We start from the raw sequence: 8,511 nt of genomic DNA, 5'->3' as shown, positions 1-8,511 counted from the left end.
TGACCCTATTTCCATTTGTAAGTCACATTTAAAATTAATGATTTTTAGATGGAAAAGCAATTTTGTTGCACACAATTCTGCGAATATCTAAAAGCTTCTTAGCTCGCAATTATAGTGCAATTCCGCAAGTCCGCATTTGGTTTTATGTACAAACATTGATTATTAATAATGTACAACATACGGCGAATGTTTATGGAATATTGTAGCGCCCCTGTTGGATTCCTGGAATGCAGTACACATTATTATTGTTATTGTTTAGATTATAGTATACTGCATCTTTTCAGCTATCTCCTGTAACTGTTCCCATACTAGGAGCTGATTTCCTACGGCACCACCATTTGCTTGTTGATGTAGCTGGCCACAGAGTTCTAGATTCTTCTTCCTTGTCAGCAGTTGGAGTCCCCAGAATCATCAGAGGTCCTTCATGAAGCTCTTCTCGGAACCCCAAGCTCCATTTGTGATCTTCTTACAGAGTTCTCAGATGTTCTCTCTTCAGATGGATTCACAGCAGCTCCTCCAAAGCATGGAATACGCCATCACCTTCAAACTCATCCTGGCCCTCCAGTGTTAGCCAAGTCTAGGCGTCTAGACCCAGAGAAGCTTGAGATTGCTAGATTGGAGTTTGCTGAAATGGAGAAAGCAGGCATAGTTTGTCGTTCCTGTTCTCCATGGTCCAGTCCCCTCCATATGGTTAGGAAGAAGGATGGAGGTTGGAGACCTTGTGGTGATTATTGGAGGCTCAATAATGTCACAATTCCAGATCAGTATCCTCTTCCTAACATTGCAGATTTTACTTCCTGCTTGGATGGTTCCTCAGTTTTTTCCAAAANTGTAAGAGATCATACATCAGCTCCTTTTTCTACTCGCTGATGTCTGGGGGGAGTCTTGTGGCGCCCCTGTTGGATTTCTGGAATGCAGTACACATTATTATTGTTATTGTTTAGATTATAGTATACTGCATCTTGTATAAATACTGTTGTTTGATAAATATATATTCAGTTAGCTTTGACTACTCAGTCTTTCTTATTCATGCTTATTATATATATCATATAACCCAATATTCATTACAACCCTGGTTGTATTCAGGACTGCCATGGGATGTGCTCTCTACAAAGATGAAATTTTTGCAGTTGGAGGAATAGGAGGATCAAATGGGTTAGAAAAATTCTCTTCTTAAAAAGGACTGTAATCGTAATTTTAACTTAGTTTCTATAATGCACCAATTTAGTATGGTTGAAACCTTAATCTAATCAAAAATGTGGTAACTGGACTTGAAAAGTCATTGTTTCTGTTAATTTCTCCATCATTTCTTATAATCAAGAACTACTGATTAAAAAAGGCAGTAAAGCTTGATTTCTCCCTCTAATAGTATAACAAGGAGCCCAAGCCTCCTTGTTATACTTCTCTTTGAAGCAGAATATAATCTCTCAAAGAGGAAGGAAAAGTCTAGCACTAAGGCAGGTCATTTCCATCCCGAGTTCCCTAAATAGGAAGTTGTTGGAAAACGACCCTGGTACCTTAGGTAATCACTTTTCCTTCCTTATATAGGAATGCTAAATTTTTAAAAGCAGAGTAAATGCGTCATAAGAAAAGTATAACAAGGAGGTTCAACTTCTTATTGGAGGGAGAAATCAAACTAAACTGCCTTTTTAAATCATGAGTCCTTACAAGGCATTCCAGTTTTGGGACGATGGAAATACAGTGTATGTAACTTTTGCAGAGAAACCACAAATGACAATAAACATTTCAGGGTATTGTTATAAATAGGGCAAATTGCCATCTTAGCATAAATGGTTTAAATTATGCATACAGTACCTTTATATCTGAAAAATTTAATTAATATCTAATGTGTATTTATTGCATTAAGCATATTAAAATGTAACAGTTTTCCTTGGTAGAATTAAATTTGTTATCATGAAATTATTCAACAATATTTAAAAAAAAATATTTAATTTAGAATTGATGTTGAGATTTATAATATACAAAGGAAGGAATGGAGAACTGTAGGAAGTAGGGTTACCAATCGTAATTAATGAAAATCTTCTTTTTCTTTTTAAAACATTTCTATCCCATTGGTATAGCTGTTTTGGCAAAACTTTAAAGAAATTTTAAAGGGATTGGAAGTGAAATTTCAAGTGAACCTTCATAAAATTGGGCTTTGCCCTATTTACAAAGATACCCTTAAAACCTTTGTCTCGCCATTGATGAGAAAGAAACTGTTTGTGTTTATCTCTAAAATTGTGTTTAAATTACTTCAAAACTAGATTTGCCTTTAGCATAGACATGTTATATTCTATGAAATTCAGAATAATCATGTCTAAACCTGTTTTTACCGATTGAAATATAAAAATTTATTTTCAAAAACTGCAGAGTCACATAAAATAATGCTCACAATCACTAAAAGCATTCAATTCTTAATTTTGCGATATTCATAGGATTTTGGACAAAAAACACACTTGGTTTGAAACGGTACAGCCTCTACTTTTAAATTTTGATTGGTAACCCTAATTCAAGAATTAGTTGGATTTAAGCAATACGGTCCTATGCGCGTGTACGATGGCAAACTTACAATCTTTGGTGGTGGTTCTTCGACGATTGAAGCTTTTAAAGAAGATGATGAAACATGGTAAACAGTGGATACAGTTGCTGGTTTTGGTACAAATTATGGTTTTGGTTCAGCCTCAGTTCCAATTTACTGCAAAGTGTGAATTTGAATGGAAGCAAATAATTGAGAAGTAATTCAACTTATATTTATTTTATATTAGACTTACGGAATTATTAAATGAATATTCTAATTGGCACATGTGTTTTTCAATGTAAAGTAATCATATTCAAAATATTACTATATGCAGCAGGACCAAAAAAAAAAAAATAAAAGATTATAGAAAAAGAAGACAAAAGAATATTTTGTTAAATGTAATATAATGTTAGTGTGATATAGGTCACTCAAGTCTCATATTTGCTGAGAGTTGAAAAGTAAAAGATAAACTGTAAAGACAGTACTACAATGATTTTAACAAAGACTTTGTTAATGAAAGATAGCACATCAGAAAATCTACACAAATTCTACGCAACTTCTACACATTTTGTCGGTGAGCCAAAGATCACAAATTTTGTCTTCTCTAATAATCCAATATCTTTTAAGCTGTTGACATTTTATAATGTCTTCTTTTGAAATGGTCTGTGTTCTAGGGTATATATATAAATATACACACCATGGGTTTCAGAAAGCCCAGAAGAAAACTCTAAAGCGGTGCAGATACATGTTTAAGGATTTTTTGTTCCTTGAAAAATAATGGTCAGCTGAAGGTCAGAGATTTTCAAAAATATTCTACATAGTTTTACACCAAAAGGAGAGCAAAATTCAAAGTCTTTTTTAACGATTAAAAGGACTGAAAATCCCTAATCCCTGTTGTTTTGGGCTGCCATGAACGTTTTAAAAAAAAGATTTATCCAATATGTTTTCTTATATTTTTATTTCCTGCAACTTACCGATGACTTGCAATATCTCCTCCAGTACTAATGATATATTGACCAACAGTTACGAATGAAGACGCCTTGATTCCGCCGTTTCCGTTGGTATTCATACAATTTTCGACAAATATCCATGTTGTCTTATCTTCCTGGGTACCATAGAAGCACCCTAACACAAATATCGCACCTACTCTCAATATGCATCAAAGTTACTGATTAATGTCAAGTGACCCTCCATTTATAGGATGGCATATTACTTACACATTAAATCTATGTTTGATAATGAACCACGAAAAAAACTGTACTTTTCTCCCTAGTGCTATTAAATGTACATTTGTAAGTGTATGTACAGCTTAAACTGTACAGTGTCAACGACAGAACATACTTTTTTCCATACATTTTTTATTTCCTTTTATTGTTATTTAGGCATAGGCTCTGAGAAAGCTGTATCCCCTTTTATTGTTATTTAAGCATAGGCCCTGAGAAAGCTGTATCCAGAAATGCTTGAATGCATAGTCAGACCATACATAAACAAGACTGTGATAATCAAATAGTGGAATAAATAATCAAAAAGGAGCAGGGCCCTTATGAGTCACGAAGCATTCTTGCAGTACATTAGGCATCAATCTGGCTTTTTACCAAGGTTGTATCATAAGGTTAGTTATTCTCAATGCGCTCCAATGTACACAAAATTCAATCTCTTAAGATAGATAGATAAAAACCCAATATGACGTCACTGATTATTCAAAATTATTTTGGTTAATATCTTTGATCAGAGTAAATATTTTGCTATTTGTAATAAAAGCAAAAAAATTTTCCCTTTTTTTTCACGCGACACCAGCCCTTCAGCTAGTGTGTAATAAAAGTGTTTAAAAGTGGGCGTCAAAACGATGACCTTAAATACTTAGGAGACAGCATTTGCCGTACATTGGAGCCCATCGAGAGTAAACAACCTTATTATACAACCTTGCTTTTTACTTAACTTACTAAACAACTGGAGCCCTCCTGGAAAATCTCTATAGGATCACCTTGAACCTTGCTGAATTCAGTTATAGGCTATTGAGATCTCTTGACTTTTTTTTTCAAAATTACTGCAGGATACATGAAAGATGCAGCAGGTTCAGATTTCAGATTTAAAAAAGAAATTCTACTAATTTAGATTTTGAGTATAAACTTGTAGAAAAATTTACAAAATCAGCTTCATGATGAGTTTGCATAACCTTAATTGTGGAGGCTATACAGAACAAAAATAATGAAAAAAATAATAAAGCTGAATCAGATCAAGAAAGAAATAAAATTATTCCTCATACCATCCAGAATGATGCTTTATGATATTACAAGCTATGTTCAGAACTGAATATTATCCTTGCAGGGGGAGGGGGGAGGGCTATGCAGATAATGAAGCACAGTTAAATAAAGTGAATAAGGGTAGAGAGAAAAGAGGAATATTGGAATAATCATTATCTGCAATAAAAACAATAAGATAAAATAAAGTAAAAAAAATTGTAATTTTAAAAAAATGTTTATATAAAAAATACCTAATTTTTTAAAAATACATTTTTTAATTCCTGTAATCACGGTTACCTTTTTATTGCTAAAATGGTAAATCATTGCTTTATTTGAGATGACAATGGATATTATTTAGAAAAATACATAAGAATATATTATATAGCTGTTTATATTGTGCATGAAAAAAAACAGAAATTTTATAATTTATTTAGAATTTACGGCAAAATTTATGTAAATTTAATGTGGAAAGGAGAAATATATGCTTTAAAAGGCCTTGTTATTTTAATTTCGTTTGATCTTTTACCCTTAAAATATTTTTTTCAAAAATTCATTCTAAAAAAGTTTTCGATTAAGTATAATGCAGTTTAAGTTAGTTAAAAATTTTGATCTTTTTAAGATCAATAAAAAACATTTGTTCTGAAACGTAATTTTTTTTCTTACTTTTGCTTTGTCTAAATCCATTCCAAAGAGATAAAAAGAATATTTTATTTAAATATGTTTCAATAATGTCTTTTAATTGTTTAGTAAGGCAAAAGTACAATTAGAAAAAGTGTGATATAAGAATCAGGGGCGTATTCAGGGAATTTTCCATGGGGGCGTACAGATTCCTTTCCAGGTGGGCTCAGCATTCATTAAAGCCTGCAAATATCCTCTGAAAACCCACTGAAAAGTATTGAGTTTACTGATCCAGAGGGGGAAGGGGTCTGAGCCCTGTATACGCCCCTGGGAAGAATGTTTGCCAATAGTAGATTTGAACTAAAATTAATGCTGTAAAAAAACTTAATTCAAAGAATGAAATGACTTCTTTCAAGTTCCCTCCATTTAAGGAGTCATACATGCCCGTTTACATGTAAAAGTGATTTGTGGGTTGTCCTTATGCCGCAGCAAAAAGGAAGAAAAAACAACGATATCTCCCTAATCGTTACTCAGGTAAAGATACAAATAATAACGTTGAGAAACGATGTAACTCCTTTACATGGGGTAATTTGAAATTGATTAGCCGGTCTCTTTTATAAATGATAATTGACATTACTAAAATCCTTGATTGTTTAATTCAATTAAATTCCGGTAAATATTGTAATGTATTGTAATTATTTTTCTTACATGTTAAATAGACCATCATAAATGAAGATGTTTTCTTTGTATTCAACCATTCCTGTAATCAGAATTTTATTACTTTTGTGGAATTATAAACACCCCTGAATGGATATCTAAATCCCTCTAGGGTTAGATCATTAATGGTAGCAGCTTGCTGGTTGATCGTTGCATGAACTTAAATAGATCCTGGTTGGTGGGTACAAGATCTTCACCTCCTCCTCCTCCTTAAGAAGAATCATCATCCTGCTGTACATCGTCCTCACCTTTTTATGATCTTGTTTTCCTGGTTTTGAGTTCTGGGAAGGATTATTCCTGGTACTTGGAGGAGGCATTTTTAGAAACCTCAATTAAAAGGCGTTGACCGTTATTGGTTAGTAGAGATTTGAAGTAAAAACCCAAGAAATAATATTAATCTGAGATGACGTGTCACTCTAAGTATTATTGTACAGTGTATCTGTTGTGAAGAGAGCTGGCTTAGCTAAACTAGTGTACTAGTGTCCGCATCCTACGGTGTACAAACTAATAATCATATGGTGTGGCGGGCCGCGTCAGTAAGAGCAGTAAAATCAAAAAAATTGATGAGACTTCTCATAAGCAGGTTAAATCTATGGGTGTCAGTAATATCTTCCTTCTACTTCATACTCCTTGACTTAAATAGACACTTAGAATTGCGCCTCTACTCTAACGATGAGAAGTGAATTAAAATCATAGAGTAATAAAACGAAGAGGCAAAGCTTAGCTCAGATGTACACAACCGACCTCCCTATTAATTAATTAATAGGGAGGTCGGTACGTTCATCACAATATGTTTATGTATCTATAACGCTGTACACTTGTTTAAGGTGATCGTATTTCTAAGGGGTGGTTTTATGTAGATATTTGAAAATTGAATATTAGTATTGATATTTAGATAGGCACTTAATATGGATTGTAAACACAGGAAATTGTATACTGCAGTATACATTCAAGTTCAGTTGTTTGTTTATTTTAATAAAAGTATGACTAAATATTGCATCGTGAAAAAGTTCAAAAACCAAAAAAATGCAACATTTAAGTGCGTATTGTTGTTTATCTTTAACCCTATAAAGGCTGGGGATCTGAATCTATGTATAGACTGGGGGGCTTCCCACGCCCCTCCCCCCTTAGAAAAGGCCTTAGCGAATAGGTATAGGGTTTTAATTCAAGTCCATAGCCAAATGTTTCAAGGCCAGCTCTTTGAAATAACATTAGATTGAAAACTTTTATAGTGCTAGGGAGGGTAAAAAAATGCAATAAAAAGGTCGAAAATTTTTTTTTTGTTTAAAACAAATATCAAAGTGTGACACATGTTTCTACACTCATTTTTCAAGGGTTTTTCAAAAATATTGTTTTTAGAACTGTAGCTTTAGTCATAAAAAAATTATGGACTATTTTAGATTTATTTTATTTTATTTTATTTTATCGCCCTGAACACTATCTTGTGCATAAAAAAATTACAAAATAATCCTTAAACTTTCTATTTATGAAAAGTCAAACAATTAGTCAAAAAACTAGAGGGGGAGCCAAAAACGCCCCCCCCCCTCCAGTCTGATTAGGGTTAAGAGCTCCAGGTCGTCATCGTTGTTTCATTCTTATGTTTATGTCATGTTTATGATAAAGAGTTGAAGAGAAGAAACAGTAAAAATGTTTGAAATAAGAATGTTAAAAGTTAAATTCAATGCACTAGAAACTTAATAATTTTGACATAACTTTTAGCTATTAAAATAAAAACCTACAAATTTGAAAATTGTCAAATGCTTGCATCATCGAATTCTCTTTAAATAAAGAAAGAAAATTTAAAAACTGGTCAATTCCATACAACCCCTCATAGAAATACGATCACTATATACAAGTGTACAGTGATAGATACGTAAACATATCGTGATGTACACAACCGACCACTCTATTAATTAATTAATATGGAGGTCGGTTGTATACATCTGAACTAAGCTCTTCGTTTTATTCAAGGAGATATTGAGTAGAAGGAGGGGGCTATAGGGTTTCCGTACACTTTGCTGTGACGTTTTTGGACTGCTGAAGAACTAGTTTTTGCTTAACAACAATAATAAAGATTGTAAAAAATATGACAAATGATAAACAGACATCTAGGGGGGGGAGGGGGCAGGATAACCTTGAATTTGATTGAAAATGTCTATGTAATAAGGTCCTTTTCGTATAAAACTAAAATCCTTAACTTTTTCCATCTTTTTTAACAAGATTTAATACTACTTTCACAGTAAACTAACTCATGTTTGTTTACATTAGATCAGCTGCCTTTGTTATTGTCTGATCTATGATATGTCTGATCTATGATATGTCTGATCTATGATAAGTCTGATCTATGATATGTCTGATCTATGATATGTCTGATCTATGATATGTCTGATCTATGATATGTCTGATCTATGATAT

General features: G+C 32.9%; 1 long non-coding RNA gene across 1 annotated transcript; it reads left to right on the top strand.

The window, feature by feature from the left end:
* Positions 1 to 1,065: 1,065 nt before the first annotated feature.
* Positions 1,066 to 2,801, top strand: LOC111710320 (uncharacterized). The gene is made up of 3 exons (XR_002767034.1): positions 1,066 to 1,155; positions 1,958 to 2,010; positions 2,515 to 2,801. It is a non-coding gene; the product is annotated as an uncharacterized LOC111710320 (long non-coding RNA).
* The last annotated feature ends 5,710 nt before the right edge of the window (positions 2,802 to 8,511 follow it).

The sequence above is a fragment of the Eurytemora carolleeae genome, unplaced genomic scaffold (genome assembly GCF_000591075.1).
Source record: "Eurytemora carolleeae unplaced genomic scaffold, Eaff_2.0 scaffold561, whole genome shotgun sequence".
In the NCBI taxonomy this organism is placed as follows: Eukaryota; Metazoa; Arthropoda; class Copepoda; order Calanoida; family Temoridae; genus Eurytemora; species Eurytemora carolleeae.
The sequence above is the reverse complement of the archived record's forward strand: the minus strand, read 5'-3'. Positions and strand labels throughout refer to the sequence as shown.